Raw genomic sequence first — 20514 nt, 5'->3', positions numbered from 1 at the left:
GGCCGGATTGGTCCCGCAGAGATCCCTCCGTGGGCCGGATCTCTCGCGCGCATGAGCGCCCATGATTTCCAGCATCTGGACATGTGTGCCCGCGATTTTCGGAGTCTGCGTCTGTGCAGGTGTGATTTCCGGTATCTGCGTGTGCGCAGATACGATTTCCGGCACCCCAGAAGTGAGTCCCTGTGCCACGCTGTGCTGGTTTAGAGCAGCAGGCGAGCGGGCACCTCGGTTCAGGGGCCGCTTATGGGCCGGTCAACCGACCTCCACGGGCTGCTTCTGGCCCATGGGCCTTAGGTTGGTGACCCCTGGGTCTAGGACCCATTTGCCCTATTTACCTGTCTTTTCTCATGTCCTCCTGCTTGAACCCTTAGGCCATCATGTGAGACCTCGAACACTTGGGTCATTAAGTGAGTTTACCCTCAAGACCACATCTTCTCTCTCTGCCTCAGTTTTCTTCCCTCAGAGAGCCCCTCTCTAGGACCACAATACCTCCTCTCTGCCATCTGTTTCTGTTTCCCCTCAGGACCAAACAATCTCCCCTCTTCATGTCTCGGTTTCCCTCCCAAAGACCACAATGCTTCTTCCTTCCTCAGCTTCTGAACCTAGAAAAGAGTCACATATTAAAAAATAATACGTCATAATAACATATACAATCCATAAAGCCTTAGTCTAAAAATGTTATAACAATATTACAGTAGCAGTCAAAAAAATCCCAGCAGAATAAAGCAGTATAAATATTTTTTAAAGAATTTTTTGTTAATGGATAGTTATACACAGAGTATTAAAATGTCAATTAAAAGCAGTTTGAAAGCGGGGGGAGTCATCCATGGCAATCTAAAAGTCATAAGAATAAACTCTAATTATCTTGGAGGTTTTTGGGGCCTGTAGCTTAGTGTCTGAGACTATGCTATGTGTACACATCATATAAAACACCCCATTTTCAATCCCTGGAATTTCTATTCTAAACAAGGAAACATAACAAGAGAGCTTTATATGACCAGATTGCTTTACCAGCTCAAATCATTCAAGAACAAGAATCAGTACATAATAATTCCAACTGAAGCTTATGCTGTCAGGCCTCATCCCACATTTTCTGATATAGAATTCACTGTTTCCCTGCAGGCTGACCAGTAAGGGTCCCTCTGAGCTTTAGCCGAGTCCTTACCTCTCCCTTACGACTTTGTAAATATGGCCTATAATCATTCTGAGACTGGGGCCTTCTATGCAGACATGAGCTCCTCTCTTTCAAGCAGTAGATTAATTTGATATTAGGCTGTGCTTAGCTCTAATTTCATGTGAAACATTCCCACCAGCATGGATCAAAATTTACATCAGGAGTTGATTTCCCAACAGCAAAGGCATTTCTCAGTGATGAGGTAGTTGTTCATTTCCTACAGAGCCATCAAATTAATTGGGCTGAATGAGAAACTGAATGGATTTTGGTCTGAATCTTGCAGTTGTTCTTACTCTTTTAAAACTAAATGAAATGCTTGTAGTCTGAGACAGACACCAGGTAATATGAAATTAATCTCATTTCTTCCAGTAATCCGGAAAGCCTAGAAGCAGAGAGCTAGAAGCAGAGAGTGGCCTAATGCCGATGGATTCCCATTACAAAAATGAGCTTGCATGAGCCTTAAACTTACATGGCTCCCATCAGTGGCTCATTTCGATCATTCTAGACTCTGGATTTCATGGTCTTGTGAGTGGTGCTCTCTAGATTGCCAAGTGCATTTTTTCTCTCTCTTCAAAACGTACTAATCCAGCCCTGTTGTGTTTGCCTCCCTTCTAAGTGTTGTTGTGAGGAGCTGTAGACTTATGCCCCCCTGGGTCCAGCCCTCATGGTCTACCGCCCATCCCCACTGATCCATCTCCCACCACAACTCCTCCCTATGTGCAAGGAGAAGATGAAAGGCTTTCACTTTTCAGCAAACTACAGTTCCCTATTACAACTGAAGTCAGGGTTCTATGGTTTATCCTAACTAGCTAATAAATAAGTTTGATGCAGTTTGATGCTGGTTTGCTAACCAGAGTTAGAAGAAACCACAGTTCCTTGAGTTCAGGCAAAGAACAAAGAACTATACCTTGTTGCAAAGCGGAAGCCTTTGATCTCTACACCATCATAGATCCAGCCATGGCAGCACAAGTCTGCATGCTTCCTATATCTGACGACATAAGGTTTGTGAGCAGGATTGCAACTGACATACAGCACAACAATATGTGCCTGTCCCTAAGCACAGCATGCAACTGTAGCTGTGTCAATGAATGCACTCTATGCCTTGTTGCAACTCTCAAAGTTCGAGGTAGCAGAAACAAGTCAAATGTGTTATTCATACAAGTAACAAAGCTAATCTGTTATGCATTTCAGCTGACAAAAAAGAAACCCTCCTTGATCTCTGAAGAAATCAGCTGATGTGTGTGGACCATTTGGTCTCATTCCTGCTGCCTCCACATGTAGTTCTCCCTATGAGCATTATTAGTATTCTTAATGCCAACCAGCTGTTCTTAAACAAGCCAGCTGTACAGCTGAGCTCAATGGATTTGATGTGATTTTCTTTTTTAGAATGACAAGGTTTTGCCATATGGTCTGCCTCTTGATTATGCACACTATAAAAATGTATTTCGGAATGACATGTAAAAAGCAAGATGATAGTAATGGAACTGCCTGTGTGTCCTTTTTCACAATGCATTTTTTCACCTGTCATTCATAAATCATCAAGGAAAGTTTTCCCAATCAAGCAGTTTCCCCATAGGCTAATTTCCCCCCTTTATTCATTTTCAGTCAGTGTCAAAAATGGTCAGATGTTCTTCATTCTCCCACCACCCAGTAGCACTCTAGGAATTAATTCCTTCAGCCAGCCCAGTTCAACGACACAATGACCGGAAGGACAGGTGGGTTCACACCAAGGGTTGCCAAACACTACGTGACATGGAGTCCAAAAAGTACCTGGGAACAGCAGGTAAAAGCCACCCATAAGTAGAAGCACTAGGGCTTTTTATCAGCAGGAACTCAACGGAACTCAATTCCAGCACCTCTCAGGTGGGCACCATTGGCATTCTAACAGAACAAGGGAGGCGTGAGTCCCGGCACCTCTTTTTCTAGAAAAGTAGAACTGAGAAGCGCATTTGGAATTACTAGTCAGAGTGGGACTCCTGCCATGTAGGTTGAAAATGGAATTGCCTAGCCTGGCTTATATAGCCAAATGTTTCTTTATTTTATTTATGAAACTGATGTTATGGTGGAAAACATTTGGAAAAACTAATAAAAATTATTATAAAAAGGGGGGGGGAATCAAACCTGCATGTTAAAAAGAAGAAGAAAGAAATGGAATTGCCAGTGCCCTGAACTGAGGGCATCTCATAATGTGTCATTGCTTTCAGAGAGACACTTCGGGCTAAAACATGGCAGCTAGGGTATTTATTTTTAAAAGGATGGGAAGTTTAAAATGTAGCTCTTGAGCCAACTCATTGAATAAACTATAATTAACACTTTTACAATAATTTTATGCCAATTTTTAAAAACATGCATCTCACTGTACTCATCCACCTATCCCTGCCCTCCTAGCAAATGAACAGCATGGATTTTATGATGACTCGTGGCCTAACTCCAAATGAAGGCCTCCAGCACAGGACCTGGGAAAGCATTTATTTATTGCCTTGTGAAATGGATGCAGTAGCCTAATCTGCTTCAGGATGTTGGCAAGGGTGAAGCAACAGTCAACCCTGATTGCCCAATCAGGAAGGAAGGAACATTGGGGTCTTGGTGTTACAAAAGATTAAAATAGGTCTGAAAATAATCTAAAATTCCTCACTTTTAACCCTTGGTGTCACAGCTGTTTGTGACGGAGATTTGTTCTGTTTTCCTGACTGGAAATAGTGATTGTAGTGCCATCATCACCTGTCCAGCAAAGCCAGCAAAAGGCATTAGCAGATATCATCATCTAAAAGCTACATGCCCTCAAAGAATCCTGGGAACTATAGTTTGTTAAGACTGTTGGGATTTGTAGCTCTATGAGGGGTAAATTACAGGCCCCATGATACTTGAGGGGAATCTATGACTGTTAAAGTGGTATAAATGTGCTTTACATGGGGAGACTTCCGGTCGGTGCCAGCGCTTAATGGCGGTCCTGCCTCCGAGCTCCGGAGAAGGACTGCTTCGCAAGTTCGGGTCTTACCCGCTACGGCGAGCGGGGGACCCCTAAATCTCAGGCGCTGAAGCCTGAGAACAAGGAGACTCGGTGGGCACCTTTGCGCCCCCCGGTACCGTGAAAGAGCCTTTTTAAAGGCTACGGATCGACATCGGGAGTGAGCGCGGTGCTGAGAGTCGCTACCCAGCCTGCGAAGTGAAGCCGCGTCGCCATAAGCGGAGAGCGCCGATTTCTTCCTGAAAAGAAATTCTGGACGGAATTCCCGTGAGTAGGATTTGAAAAACAATTGGGACCCCTTTTAAATCTTGAAAATTGAGCTGAAAGCGGGGGATTAAATCAAGGAAGTCTGCCTCCCCCCGACTGCATGAAAGTGAAAGTAACGGAACTTTAAACTTGCATCCGATGAAACCCGCTTTTTAATCAACTTAACCGGGCACTGAGACTTTGGATCTCCCCTCTAGCTAGCAGGGCAGAGGGGAGGTGAATAAGACTTTAAAAACTGCATGATCTACCTGAAGTAAAAGCCTCTGCTGTCTCATCTATTGAAAGCACGAAACGGTCTGCCTTCTCAGAACAATAGGTCACTGAACTGACTTTTGCCTGCAAAGTGATACTGTGATACAAAGTCCACATTGTGACTGGCTACAGTGTATTACAAGGAGAAACAGCATAGACTGGGAAACTGTGGCAATTTATAGCTACAAGCTTATAGCAATATTGACTTTGACTGTGTTAATCTCTTTTTTCTATACCTTTGGACATTCTCCTTTGTTCTTGTATTTGGACACTTTATTTTATGGCCATTTTGATTTGCTCCCCCTAGAGGGTAAAGTAAAGTTCGACACGGCCTAGGAAAGTGGAATTTTCCAACAGGAAACAGCTCCCGTGGGAAGTGACCTTGACATGAGTGGCGCACAAGAAGAGATTGTCACAAGAGCCAAAATTAGGCAACAACAACAACAGCTGCAACAACAACAGACAAAGAAAAGAGGCTCAATTTCAGCTGCAACTCCAGGACCAGCAGGAACAACAGAACAGGAAAAAGGAGCAGCTGCCTCTATGGAAGCTGTGACAGACGCTCTGCTTAAGATAAATCAAACTCTGGAGTCTTTGACAAAACAGACTTCAGAAAATACACAAAAATTAACAGAAATATCAGTAAGATTAAACCAGAACACAGAATCTATTAATAAATTGGTGGAGGAAAACGCTACTACACGCCAAATTGCCGAAGATGCCAAAGCTGTTGCTGGAGAGACGCAAGAGAAATTAGAGCCGATTGCCAAGAAGGTCTATGAGCATGATGCAACTGTGGCCTTGTGGGAGTTACAGAGAAAAGAGAGAAATTTGAAATTAAGATCGATCCCGGAGAACGAGAGAGACAACCTTGCGGAATACCTGACACGGGAGTTTGTGGACTGCTGGGATCTGGAGGAAGACGAATTCAAAATTACAACAGCTTTTAGACTGGGTAAAAAACAGGACAGAAAGACCCCGAGGGACTGCCTGATTACATTTAGATCCAAGGAGGAAAGAGACAAAATATTAAGACTACATTTTGAAAAGGCCCTGCAAATTGGCAACTCAACTGTACAGATTTTCAAAGATATCCCAAAATATATCTTGGACTTAAGAAACTTCTACAAGGACCTGGCTCTTCTGTTAAAGAAAAATTCCATCCGCTTTAGGTGGGAATTTCCACAAGGATTGTCATTTGACTACAAGGCAAAAAAGGTGAAAATAAAGACAATTCAAGATAAAGACAAATTTTTGGCAAGAAATCAGGAGGACTTACAGAAGGGGACTGTGGATGTACTGGCAGAACAGAGGAGAGCACTAGATATCCTGAATCTCTCGATTGGACAAAAACCACCACCATCAGAAGAAGAGCAACAACTTGGAGCTGTTGGAGGAGCCTTAAGAAAATAACAAGATGGCTTTGCAATTCCTTAGTTGGAATTGTAATGGACTGAATGGGCCTTTGAAGAGAAGACAAGTATTTCATATTTTGAACAGAGAACAATTGGACTTGATATGCCTACAAGAAACGCACATAACTAGAGCCCACAGGAGACTACTTACAAATAAAAGGCTAGGACAAGAATTTGTTTCATCAGACAAAGTTAAGAAAAGAGGAGTTGTAATATATGTGAAAGAAAAATGGGCTCCAAAAATGATATTTAAAGATGAACAAGGGAGATACTTGGCAGTGGAGATACAAGTACAAGGAGAAAAACTTTTAGTTGTTGGAATTTATGCACCAAATGAAGGCAAATCTGACTTCTTTAAGAGACTTCATGAAACCCTGACGGACTACCTGGATTACAATATGATAATTATGGGAGACATGAATGGCGTGGTCTCCACTAATATGGATAAGGCACAAAGATTAACAATCAGTAAGGAAGGGAGACTTCCTAAGACTTTCTTTGAAATGACTGAAAACATGGACTTGATAGATATATGGAGAACAAGGAACCCTCTGGAGAGAGAGGGAACCTTTTTCTCCCAAGCAATGTTGACCTGGACCAGAATTGATCAAATTTGGATTACTAGTGGTATGGCCCCAAAGATTAAGAAGGTAGAAATCTGCCCAAAAACTTGCTCCGACCATAACGCCGTGAAGATGGAAATGAAGCTAACAACAACTGGTCAATTTAGATGGAGAATGAATGACGCCCTCTTTCGAGACAAGGAAATCCTTATGAAGGCCCAAAAAACCCTAAAAGACTATTTTGAAATAAACTTGAGGGCTGACGTTGAGAAAAGAGTGATCTGGGACGCAAGCAAAGCGGTGATGCGAGGTTTCTTGATTCAACAAAACTCAATAATGAGGAAAAAACAAAATGAGAAAAAAGAAAAGATTTTGGAAAAGATAAAAGAAGCAGAGAAAAAACTAAGAGCAAAACCAAAGTCCCAGGAGATTTTAAGAGAGATCAAGTTATATCAATCACAATATATGGAATTGATGAACCTGGAGATTGAATGGAAGATAAAGCAGATGAAGCAAAAGACATTTGAATCAGCAAATAAATGTGGTAAACTTCTGGCTTGGCAACTGAAGAAAAGGCAGAAACTAAATACAGTCACAAGTTTAGAAGTGGATGGAAAGAATATATCTAAACCTAATGAAATTAGAAATTGCTTCCTGAGTTATTTTAAAAAGCTTTATACTCAAGGCCCGCAAAATGAAGAAGATATAGATAAATTCCTTGATAAATATGGATTACAAAAAATCTCTCATCAAAATAAGATGGATTTGAACCAGAGAATAACAGAACAAGAGATAGAGGCTGCCATTCAGAATATGCAACTGGGCAAATCCCCAGGACCAGATGGATTGACTTCAAGATACTACAAATCGCTGAAGGAATGGCTGATTCAACCACTGAAAGAAGTCTGCAATGAGATCCTTGAGGGAAAAAAGACACCTGAATCGTGGAAAGAAGCATATATTTCACTCATACCAAAGACAGAGACTGAAAAGACTCAACTGAAGAACTACCGCCCAATATCACTACTTAATGTGGATTACAAAATCTTTGCAGACATTTTGGCAAAAAGATTTAAAAGAGTGTTGATGGAGAAGATTCATGGAGACCAAGCAGGCTTTCTCCCTAAAAGACACCTAGCAGACAATGTAAGGAATGTGATAGATATTTTGGAAAAGCTAGAGGTGAATATAAACACTAAAGCAGTATTGATCTTTGTGGACGCGGAGAAAGCCTTTGACAATATTTCTTGGAGCTTCATGATAAAGAATCTCCATGGGATGGGGGTAGGTCAAGGTTTTGAGAATGGTATGGCTGCAATATACTCTGAACAAAAAGCTAAATTGATTGTAAATAATGTAGTGACGGAGGAACTTAAGATAGAAAAAGGAACACGACAGGGGTGTCCAATTTCCCCATTACTTTTTATCTCAGTTCTGGAGGTGTTGCTGAATATGATAAGGGAAGACCAGCAGGTTAAGGGAGTGCAGGTCGGAGCTAAACATTACAAGCTAAGAGCGTTTGCAGATGACCTAGTATTGACTTTGCAAGAGCCAAACACTAGTACGAAAAAGGTTTTAGAAATAATACAACAGTTTGGCCAGGTAGCTGGATTTAAGCTGAATAAACAAAAAACCAAAGTCTTAGGAAAAAATTTAACAGAGGCAGAAAAGGAGAAGTTTCAAGAGGAGACAGGGTTGACACTGGTTAAGAAGGTGAAATATCTAGGGGTCTATTTGACATCTAAAAATGTGAATTTGTACAAAGACAACTACGAAAAATGTTGGTCGGAAATTAAAAAAGATCTAGAAATATGGTCAAATTTGAAATTGTCAATGTTAGGCCGAATTGCTGTGATCAAAATGAATGTATTGCCTAGAATGTTATTTTTGTTCCAGACCTTGCAGATCCTGGATAAGATGGAATGTTTTAAGAGGTGGCAGAAAGATATCTCGAAATTTGTCTGGCAGGGCAAAAAGCCCAGAATTAAATTTAAAATATTGACAGATGCTAAAGAAAGAGGGGGTTTTGCCCTGCCGGACTTGAAATTGTACTATGAGGCAGCAGCATTTTGCTGGCTGAAAGAATGGATGCTCCTCGAAAATACAGACATCTTAGATCTGGAAGGTTTTAACAATGCTTTTGGTTGGCATGCATATCTATGGTATGACAAAGTTAATAGTGTCTTTAAGAATCATATTGTTAGAAAAGCATTGTTTAATGTTTGGAGAAGATATAAAGATCTGTTGGAAAACAAAACCCCTAGATGGGTCTCACCAGTGGAGGCCAAGGCAGTGAAGAAACTCAATATGGAGGTCGGATGGCCGAAGTATTGGGAAATTTTGGAACAGGATGGAGATAAGTTGAAATTGCAAAGTTATGAGAAACTGAAGCATAAGGTACAAAATTGGTTTCAATACCATCAAATAGTGGAATTTTTCAAACAGGACAGGAAAATTGGCTTCCAGATGGAAAAATCTAAACTAGAAACTGAATTGTTAGAACCTAGTACTAAGAATTTATCTAGAATGTATAACTTGTTGCTGAAATGGAATACACAGGAGGAAACAGTCAAATCAGCCATGATTAAGTGGGCACAGGATGTTGGTCATAACATCATGTCAGATGACTGGGAATGGTTATGGAACACCGGTATCAAATTTACGGCATGTAATGCCTTAAAGGAAAACATTATGAAAATGGTATACAGGTGGTACATGACCCCAGTCAAGCTGGCAAAAATTTATCATCTGCCCGATAACAAATGTTGGAAATGTAAAGAGACTGAAGGTACCTTCTACCACCTTTGGTGGACATGCCCGAAGATAAAGGCTTTCTGGGAAATGATCTATAATGAAATAAAAAAGGTACTTAAATGTACCTTTCCTAAAAAACCAGAGGCCTTTCTCCTGGGCATTGTCGGCCAATTGGTGTCAAAGAAGGATAGAGTTTTTTTCATGTACGCTACAACAGCAGCAAGAATACTCATCGCAAAGCATTGGAAGACACAAGATCTACCCACTCTGGAAGAATGGCAGATGAAAGTGATGGACTATATGACACTGGCCGAGATGACAGGCAGAATCCGTGACCAAGGAAAAGAGACAGCGGAAGAAGAATGGAGAAAATTCAAAAGTTACCTTAAGGACTATTATAAACTCAATGAATGCTAGAGTGTTTTGGTTCTTAGGAACAAAGGGATACAGTGACATAAGGTTAGAATATAGAGAGGACTAAGATGACTGAGGTTGGAAAGTAACAACTGGGAGTTGCTATAAAATTATGGACATTGGGATGCAGAAAGGGGAGGTATGGGGAAGTCCCAGAAAAGAGGTTTATGAAAATATGTTACGAAATTATACGTGTTTGTTTGTTTTTTTAAGTGTTTGTTTGTTTTTTAAAAATTTGCAAAACCAATAAAAATCTTATAAAAAAAAAATAAATGTGCTTTACATGTATCCTGGGATTGTTAATGAAATATTTCTATCTTTAAGAATGTTGCTGTGTTTTGTGAGTTCAGGGCAAAAATGTCCATTTCTGCTGAAGCGCCCAAGAGTGCACTTAATATCGTGTCAAGAATGATACAAAAATAGCAGCTCACACCGGCCCTGAAAAGCTGCAAGACAGTTGGCCCCTTACACTGTGACTTTTACCTCAGAGCAACTCGTAAAAAATAATGTTGTTGACATTTGAGGAAAAAGCAGGTTTCCTGTTTGAACTCTGACAGGTATCGGAAGATGTGAGTAATGTCAAATCTTGGGTTTGCTTTAAAGGCAGTCTGTGGTCATGGGTTTCTCACATTTGTTGTGTGCCAAGCAGCTTTGAACTGCTTGCAGTACTTTGTCAAAAAAAACACAACACAACACAAACAACAGAAAAACCTCTTGGAGATTCTTATCGAGAAGAGAGACAGGATCCGTTATGACATATGTGCAGTTGTGAACAGGTTACTGGAGATCAAAACCGTTCTATATTACAGGCTTCGCTTGCTGTAAAATGTGGTAGATGTACCTGATACCCCCGAGCAAACGTTGTATTTCACTGTGTTTGGCCGGAAAGGGATGCTTTTATGAGACCAAGCTTTCATGTTTATTTTCATTTAATATTATTTTTCTGAATCAGAGGTTAACACTTTTGACAAAAAAACCAGTCCAGGAGGTTCCTTGTGAATTGTTTTTTTAAAAAAATATTATAAGAGCAGTTTTAACATGTGTTTACTTTCCTTTTTTCTGAGCAAGTCTGAGCCCTCGGTGCCCAGTCGAAATTAGGCAGGCACAATCTCTAAGTTTCAGGCAACGGGTTAAAATGGCTTTACTTCAAGAGGCTTTTGAATAATAAAATAAAAATAATATTTTAATTTATTTATATGCCGCCCATCTTGCTGGGTTTCCCCAGCCACTATGGGTGGCTTACAACATATATAAAAACACAACAAAGCATCGAACATTAAAAAACAAAATATCCTATAAGAGCAACAAACAAATCAATAGAAACCAATAATAACAACAATAACAATAATAACAAATAAACAGTTTACAGTTATACCAAAATTAAAATAACCGCCAGTCCCAACTAAACATTTAACCAACATCAACCCAGCAAAAACAAAACAGATGAACCAACATTAGAACTGTTTGAAACATTTAAAAACATTTTAGCCAGTTGCTCCAGCACCATGAACATTGTTCTAGTGTTCTGCTGTGAAATGTCTTAATCTATGTAAGCCGCTATGTAAACCACTTTGAGACACATGATGAAAAAGAGGGTGTACTTTTCTTAAATAAATAAAAACATGTCTGGTGCTATTTGGCACTGCTACCTAAGGACTGGTCCAATGTCTTTTTCTACCTGAGGTGAAAGCAGGGCAGGATTTAGGTATGATGAGGCCCTAAGCTACTGAAGTTAATGGGGCCTTTTATATGTCCAGCTGTCCTTTGTCAACAACAAATGGTCGCTTTTTTGTTGTTGAATATATGCTATATGGTAATTCATGGACCTAATAGGTATCTAAAGCCATTTGCATATAACAAGATATGTATTTTATCAAAGTAATTGTTGAACTGAAATACAATTAAGAATTTTGGAAATGTACATCCAGTTGTTGTTTTTCCTTTAATTTTTTTTTTGGGGGGGGGCAAGAGAGTGGGGCCCTAAGCTATATCTTGTTTAGCTTATATGTAAATCCAGCATTGGGTGAAAGACTAGCTAGTGTTTCCCATTCCTCATATGAAAACTGATGAGACTTCCAGTAGAATCTTACTTCAACAATGGAGAAGGGAAAGATTCTCCCATCACAACTGAATAGAGCAGGCCCAGGGCTAGCCATGTGGCAAAAACACCCCTGTCCACTAACACCTGACTGCTGCTCCTTGCCGCTGCAGCATCATTCTACCAAATGGTAGGGCCGGTGCAAGCTAGAATCATGAAAAAAGAATCATAGGTTCTGTTTTTAGAAATGCATCTACATTATTATTAATCTATTAAACACCTTCTACACAATCATCCCAAGCTGATATAGAATAAAAAGAGCAAAAAACCCAGTTAAAAACCCAGTGGATACATTTAAAACAAAACTGAAATAATACAAAGCAGACACTTGTAGCAAAGACCCATTTATCCAGCAGAGAAAGACTGTCAGAATAAAAATGTTCAATTGTTTCCACAAAGTGCAGATACTGGGTGCCTGACAACAGTGATACTGTTTTACAGAAGAGGCAGCCATATTCAAATCCCTGATCTGAGTTACTGCAGAGCAGACTTCTGAGGTCTTTGGAATTTGCAGGAGAAACTCTCTCACTGACCACAGTGATCTTCCTCATACATAAGGGACAAGCTGGTCTCTCAAGTAACCTGGTTCTCAGGTGTAAAGGACCTTATATGTTAGTGCCAACACCTTAAAATTGGCCCTGTGGCAGATTGTAAGCCAGTGAAAATCCTGCAAGCAAAACATTGTATGCTTATGGTAGTTTGTCCCCACAATCAACCTAGCCACCTCTTGACTGAGTGATATAGACTGAAGAGCAGGAAGTGACCAAATAGTTGATGGAAGAAACTCACAGCATTGTTTAAAATTATATTATTACCAGTAGTGTTTTCTTTGTATTGAGCAACATTTATTTTAATTCTCCGCAACAGTAAATGTAAGGGTGTCCCTGATCTGTAATTGAAGTGCTCCTGTTCTGACTTTCGTCCGGCTGGTATGTGGTTGCTGACCATGACTTGACACTTTTATTGTAACTAGTTTTACAATGTGATCTAGTTCTTAAAAGCCCTCTGCTCTAGCCTTCATTTCAATGGCAGAATACGACAATATTCAGTGCCATCAAGTTCCCCAAACCTGTGATTGTATGTAAATATAACCTTAATGCCATTCTACATAATAAACACTAAGATGGGTGATTGAGATGGGTGATGGTGCTTTAAAATGAATTTAAAACAATTCTTTTCAAACAAAACTGTTGAAATGGCTCATTAAAATGTGCTGCTCCTTTGATGCTCAAGTTATCGATGTGCAAGCAACTGTACTTCACATTCAAAGGAGAACACAGGGCTTTGCTGTGACATCCATATTGATCACCTTCTCTTTGTTAGAATGTGTTACCCTGTAATAAAGCCAGGTGTGCTCATTCTCTACAGAGGATTTGAATATTTATGCACCATCAGATTGGCCCTGATTTGCACCGAGACTCGTCATACAGAGGTGCCTTGTGCATGGCACTAGAGCTTGGTTATTAGGAGTTGTTTGTACTTCACAATGTGAACAATTACACCTTAGAAAAATACAACCTCATTTCACCTTATATTAGCAGTCCTCATTTTCCAAGCACTGCCTAGAATAAAAGGTTAATTAGGACTTACGCTTTTTTACAACAAAATTAAAATAGCTATTTTAAAGAAGCAATTCTATGCAAATTTACTCAGAAATAAGACCCACTGTGTTCAGTGTTGACTATTCACATTTAAACTCCTGAGAACACAATAGAATTTCTATATAGACATACATAGGCTTGCTCTCAATTAGAGTTGTTTATGTATAGTTGAGGCTCCAATCCTTAATGCACTTCCCAGAAGGTAAGTTCTATTGACCTCAGTGGGATATATTTTAGTAACCATACTTAGGATTGTAGTGCACATGTTAAGCAAGTATGCTGTGGGGATGATACAAAACTGTACATCGTGTTAAAATAATTTATTGAAACCGATTGATTCATCAGTGTTTAATCACTAGTAAACCATCCATAAAATGAACACACTTTTTTATCTCATTCTTCTGTGAAAGGTTTCATTTTTTACAATAACCCAAAGATATGAGATTTTTTAAAGCCATGCTGACAGCATTCAAAGACATTAGATTATTGAATAAAAATACTGAAGGTACACATTTCAAACAAACATTCTTTATTCCAAGGATGGGGGAACCTGTGGCCCTCGAAAGGTTGTTGGACTCCTTCTCCCATCACCCTCAACCACCATGGCCAGTACTCAGGGATGATGGGAATTGTAGTCCAACAACCTCTCAAGGTCCACAGGTTCCCCATCTTTGCTGTATTCAAATTATCTGAAATTTCCTTTAGTCGCAGATCCGCTGTCATTATCTGCCCCTTGAGTTTCAAAATATAGCAGCTCTAGTGTTGCAGATTTCTGACTAGCATGATGTTGGGAAAGATGGAGGGCACAAGGAGAAGGGGACGACAGAGGACGAGATGGTTGGACAGTGTTCTCGAAGCTACCAGCATGAGTTTGGTCAAACTGCGGGAGGCAGTGGAAGACAGGAGTGCCTGGCGTGCTCTGGTCCAGGGGGTCACGAAGAGTCGGACATGACTAAACGACTAAACAACAACAAAAAGGCCCGGATTCAGAAATTCTTGCAAGAAATGTTAAGCACTGCATTATGGTCTACAGGTCCCCTGTTGAAAGGGAAACGGGGAGCTAGTAGATTCAGTCTCTCAACCCCTATCCCCACCAACAGGTGATGTGCATGTGTTGAGCAACAGCCCCAGTCAAGCAGCAGAAGCTACATGTGAAGACCTACATGCTGATCAGCTGTGCACTAATGGATGGATATAGCATACACAGCACCTTATTGCATATACATGACTCAGTTCAATGCTGGACTTACGTCTTGATTGGTTTGGTGTTGTAAATTCTGCCGTCACCACACCTATTTGGATAAAGGAGGGCATGATAGATCAATATGCTTAGTATGCTAAAGTTACATGGAAATTGTTCAGTACATTTCATACACCAGTGGGAGGTGCATGCCATTTTAATGTTTCTATGTTTAGTTACCTGCTAGCAAACTTGTAGTGGAATATAGATAGGGATCTTAGGTATAACTGTACCTGTGGTGAAAGGGTTTGCAGATTTGTACCTAGATAAAGACAGAATGGAAACATCTGTCAATTGTAACTTCACTCTACAGCAAGACAGTTCAGCACAGATACTGCTTTAAAGATACTAGTCGTTTTACTCTTCTGGAGACAAAGTTTTAAAAGTAAAAAAAATCCTGTTAATTTATCCAATTTTGGGATAATCAAACATTTTTTAAAAAAACAATGCTCATTTGTATTCACATGTATTGAACACCCCGATACTAAAGATTTTAAAGTTAAAATCTATTTTGAAAAACTATCTCCAAGTTTGGGAGCTATATCTCAATTTTCAAAAAATCCAAAACTGGGACTATGCCCCCAATTTTACAAAAATCCAATAAGTTTTCTGTTATTTGTACCAACTGAAGTTCAGAATTCCCCATTATGAAATACTGGTGGAAATCTGCAGAAGAAGAAAAGTATTTTAAACTGGAGGTTGGTTTGCCCTTCCCTAAAAATAAAAAAAATTCTGGGGTATGACATTTCCCCCATTACTTCTTTTGAACAGGAGGCAAGTATGTCAAGTTTGATCTTCTAATATTATTTCATGTTTAAAATACTTTTCTTCTTATTTCATGGCCTTAGTATAGGTTACATGCAAACATGGATGAGAGCTCAATGCAGCTGAATGCTAATGTGCACTTTTAAATTGGATATATTTCACAAAACTTGTCAGAAAACAACAGACATATTAACAAAACCTATTAACCAAAACTGTCTCCAAAGGATCAGGATTATTAACATCCTTAAGAGGAGTACCAAGGTGACAGGGTAACTCCAAGAGATAGTAAGGGGTAGTGGGTGCTCCCTACTCGCTCACCCAATTTTCAGATTCAATCCATGTTCCCCCAACATGGCTTTTGCCACACATTTGACAGAGATTGGATGTGACTAGGGTAGGAGGGTAGGAGGAGGGATGCTTAGCCCTTCCCCAACCAGTCAACTTCCCACTCAAAATCAAGAGACACGTTGCTTTTTACCCCATTGAATTCTATGCTTGTGTTTTGCAATGTGTTGTGGCAAGAGAAAAGCGAAGCTAGGCTGAATGCCCTCTTTCTAAGATACGATCACTAGTTGGGAGAACATAAGGGCTTGGACACAATGAAAGCATTCGACTACTCTGGCCAAGTCGGCACTGTGGTGATTGTGATGACTAAGGCTGCGTGCACACTATACCGTTAAAGCACAATCGAAGGGCATTCTTTCCTTCAAAGAATTCCGGACACTGTAGAATTTTAGTCATAGTTGAAAGAGAATTATATAAAAATGATGTATAGATGGTACATTACACCAGAGAAAGTGGCTAAAATGTATAAGACGGGGTCAAAAACTTGTTGGAGATGTAAAGAAAAAGATGGTACATTTTATCATATGTGGTGGGAATGCAAAAAGGTCAGAAATTATTGGGAAATGATATATAATGAATTGAAAAAAATATTTTAAAAAGACTAATGTTAAGAAACCAGAAGCATTCTTACTAGGGATTTTAGATCAAGAAATAAGAAATGACAACTGGGAATTATTTATGTATGCAACAACAGCGGCAAGAATTCTACTAGCACAAGCTTGGAAGACAGAAGAAACCCCAGCGAAAGAACAATGGCAAGAGAAACTCATGGAATATGCAGAATTAGCAAAATTAACAGATAAATTACATGAAAGGGGCAACAAAGACTTTAAAAGAGAATGGAAACCATTTACAATATATATGAAGAGACAACATGAAGAGTTGGACTCATTGCCAGGGTTTGAGTAAACATTCACAAATATATATAATAATAAAAAATAGATGTAAATGTATCAGGAATTAATCGGGGGAATAATACGCAGGATGAATAACTTGAAAGTAAAACAAAGTGGAAGTATGAGGGAAGTCCAGGGGAGGGGAGGGCAGAAAAAAAATGGAAAATGGTTAGAGAGATATTTCATAAAGGATGTATATATCGAAAAACCAATAAAAACTATTTTTTAAAAAAGAATTATAGTCATAGCAACCTTTGATAAATTATGCCTGACTGTGCAACTGGTGATCACATATGTCACATATAGGTTGCTCCTCCCTTCCAGCCTATAAATGAAATTTTTCCGGGGTCAATGGTACCATAATGTTTAGATATCCCTAAGAACATGAGAAGAGCCCTGCTGGATCAGGTCAAAGGCCCATCTAGTCCAGTGTCCTGTTCTCATGGCCATCAAGCAGATGCCTTAGGTCCACTCCACATTTTCTAGCTTACTAGATCTGGAGGAAATCCAATCCAGATTTTACTTATGGGTTGAATTATCTCTACAAATTGTGCTTGGCTTGGCAGCCATGATAGATCCTGGTGGGCCTCACTTCATATCTTTGTTTCAATGAAAGTTGCTTTAATCAAATCCCAGACTTTGCCCTGAACACTTATCTGTGATTTACGGGGCCCCATGTTAAACCTTACAGGTTCTAGGCAGCATTATCACTGCACTGGGAAGAGAGAAGAACAAAGTGATTTTTTCCCCATGTGCATATCATTTTAATATAAACCTAAGGTTGTCATTTATGTGAGTCACTGCTTGTTTATTATAGATCTCTATTGCTCCATTCATCCCACAATGCCTGTGAGGTGGGTGAGACTGGAATGTACTGACTGAGCTAATGTCACCCTGTGAGCTACATGTCTGCCTGGAGATTTGAAGCCAAATCTCCTCAGTTCAAGATCAACACTTGACACACTACAAAAACAGTGAAATGTGAAGATGCACAATCATCCAGAACCCACAAGGCAAACCAGGGCCATCTTAAGCATATCAGGCACCTTGTTGCAAAGATTCCTCCAGCTTCCCAGAGTTTTCAACCTTTTTTTAGGGCTGGAGGAAGTGGGCAGAGGCTGGAGGGCAGCTCCTCCGGCGGGGAAGAGGCGGAGGCTGGACGAGGTGCCTCCCAGCTCAGCTGGTCGCATCGTGCCATAGTGGCCATGGCAGGCAGCACACTGAGCGAGTGGGCCTGTGCTGAGTGAGCAAGGGCGTGTGTGCTGCTCCCAACGAGCGTCGGCTCGGTTTTTTTCCCTTTTAGCCTTCTGGCGCCCCGCAGAATTCAGCGCCTGCAGGCTAAAAGGGAAAAAACCAAGCCGACGCTCAGCGGGAGCGGCGCACGCGCCCTCGCTCACTCAGCGCGCTCGTTCGGTGTTCCCTGGACTCTTGCCTGGTGCCCTCCAGAACTTAGTGCCATGGTGCCCTGCACCACTAGCCTCTATGGGTAAGACGGGCCTGAGGCAAACTCTGTTGTGAATTTAAGTGATCCACATAAATTAAAGCTGCAATCCTTGCCTTGTTACCTAGAACACCAGTAAGTTCACAGTTGTAGGGGGTTGGATTAGATGACCCTTGGGATCCCTTCTATGATTCTACGCTCTTAATTTTGAGGAAACATGCACACAGTTTTGAGCTGCACATCTGTGAGGCAGACATTCATTAATGTTTTGGAACAGTTCTGGCACATGATACATGATCAAAGCCATGCATAGCTTGAGCCTTAAGAGCTAAATGTGTGAAAGGACACTCCTCTTGATTGCTCAACGGAAATCTGTGTTACAGAATTGAATTAATTAGCAGCCTCTCCTTTGATAGGCAGGGGCTTGCAATGTCCGTCTCCATTTCAATAATGAATTTATTATCATCGTAGGGGGGGGGGGAATCTGGTTAATTCCTCTCTTTTAAAAGTCCATATCGGACAAGCACTTTGTTCAAGTTTGTTCTCAAGGCCATTCATGGAACTTGATGCGCACACAGCACTCCCAGTGGTGCCTGTCCCCAATGCTCTCGATGGCATTGCATTTCTTAGTAATTTTAACATTGACCTTATCCTAGCAGCCTATTATATGGCTGGTAAACTTTAAAGTGCTTCATGAAATCACAGCTCTGTGTTAAATCACCATGGAATTTTACATCCGCTTTCCAACACTAAATCTCTTCTAGCTGAAGTCCAGAAAAGCTAAATTGCTCCTTACTTTCAGCCAAGCAATTACTCACTTGACGCTTTCTGAAAAGATTTTGTGCACAGTCTTATACGTCTCCACTCTTTAGTTGTTTACATTCAAACCAGCATGTGGGGTTAAATGTTAAAAGTGAACTCTGTTTGTCTGCTTCAATTTATTTGTTCAGTTACTTCACAGAAATGAGCATCTAGCTGAAGTTTCCTTCTATCTGGCTCAGATTTAGCAGGAAAATAATTTTGCAGATGATAACTATCAGAAATAATGAATGGATAAAAAGTCTTGGCATGAAGCTACACTGTTGGTATCGGAGAGCAGAATTCCATTGACTAACTTGCTCATTCACGCAATAGTGAATGTGCTTCTTGAAGCATATAATAATTAACTATGAATGGAACACAATGCTCAGATTCAGCCTTTTTATCTCAGTCATTGGTTTTGGGTTTTTTTAAAAAAAAACAAAGACCTGTTGTTGAATATCAAGGATTCTGTTAATTCACGAACACTCAGGGATGTGTACTGTACCTTACAGTGATGCCTGCTAAGCAATTGCACCCGAAAAGGTGGGTGAAATCTATCTTTCTTGCACTCATACTAACACAATTGCATCTGCACAGCATCTGAGAAAATACATACAGACGGGCTGGCCAACTGTTGGCCACAATGGGAAACAGATGAGTCAAACAGGTCATAACTGTAAGGCAACTGGACAGACAAGTGGTTGACATTCACATTTAGCAATTCAGCTGAATAAAAATGATCATAACCATGTGTATCTGTAATCGTTATTTCTTGCCATTGGTTGGAAGCTGAAGTGTGAGTGGTGGGAAAGCTCTAAACAAAGTGATGGAGACAAGTTCATGCACTCCTTACGTGTATCGATTGAATGCATGGAAGGGTGAGCAGAATCACACCTCTGTATCTTCACTAGAAGGTGTGGAAGGGATTCTACATGCATTTCAGCTGTATGAGGAGCCCCGGGTGACCAGCATTCCCAGTCATATGTAAGAACCTAGGTGTATCTTCCACTGGACATGTGGAGAAGGTCAGGAGCGCCCCTCCGTGAATTCAGTCAAAGCATGCACCGACTGTGTGAAGAGGACTTATATTAGATGTGTCACTCAGATTAGGGGGAGGAGTAGCCTTGCAAATGTCATGAACAGGCAGCAATTACTTTTTTTAAACACAAGTGATAAGGCTGGAAGCCTTGCCACCTACTCCCAGATCAGTAGGTTAGAATGAAATCACCAAGATGTAAATGAAATGCACTGTGCCCGTGCTGCAAAGCATGTGCCCTGCCAGTCAAGTCACAGGACTGAATGCTTGTGTGGGAATGGCACAGCACCCTGTTCTTTATCTAATGTTCTGATATTGGTGTGGTCGTATATGCAACTGTTTGTGCTGATAGTGTGTGCATCTGTTCTATTTGTTCTGCTGTGCTGTACGTAATATGCTTGCCCATGCTATGTGTACAGTTGTGGTTTCCCCCCATGACTGTGCTTTATCTAGAATGTTTGTTTCTATCTGTCCAACATGTGTT

General features: G+C 40.5%; 1 long non-coding RNA gene across 1 annotated transcript; it reads right to left on the bottom strand.

The window, feature by feature from the left end:
• Positions 1 to 205: 205 nt before the first annotated feature.
• On the bottom strand, positions 206 to 11964 carry LOC308582528. Its single transcript, XR_014005734.1, has 3 exons — positions 11898 to 11964; positions 3810 to 3895; positions 206 to 602 (listed from the first exon to the last, which is right to left on the bottom strand). It is a non-coding gene; the product is annotated as an uncharacterized lncRNA (long non-coding RNA).
• Positions 11965 to 20514: the final 8550 nt, after the last annotated feature.

This window comes from Podarcis bocagei (assembly GCF_964188305.1).
Source record: "Podarcis bocagei genome assembly, chromosome: 2".
Lineage (NCBI taxonomy): Eukaryota > Metazoa > Chordata > Lepidosauria > Squamata > Lacertidae > Podarcis > Podarcis bocagei.
Note: the sequence above shows the minus strand (reverse complement) of the source record. Positions and strands in the feature narration are given on the sequence as shown.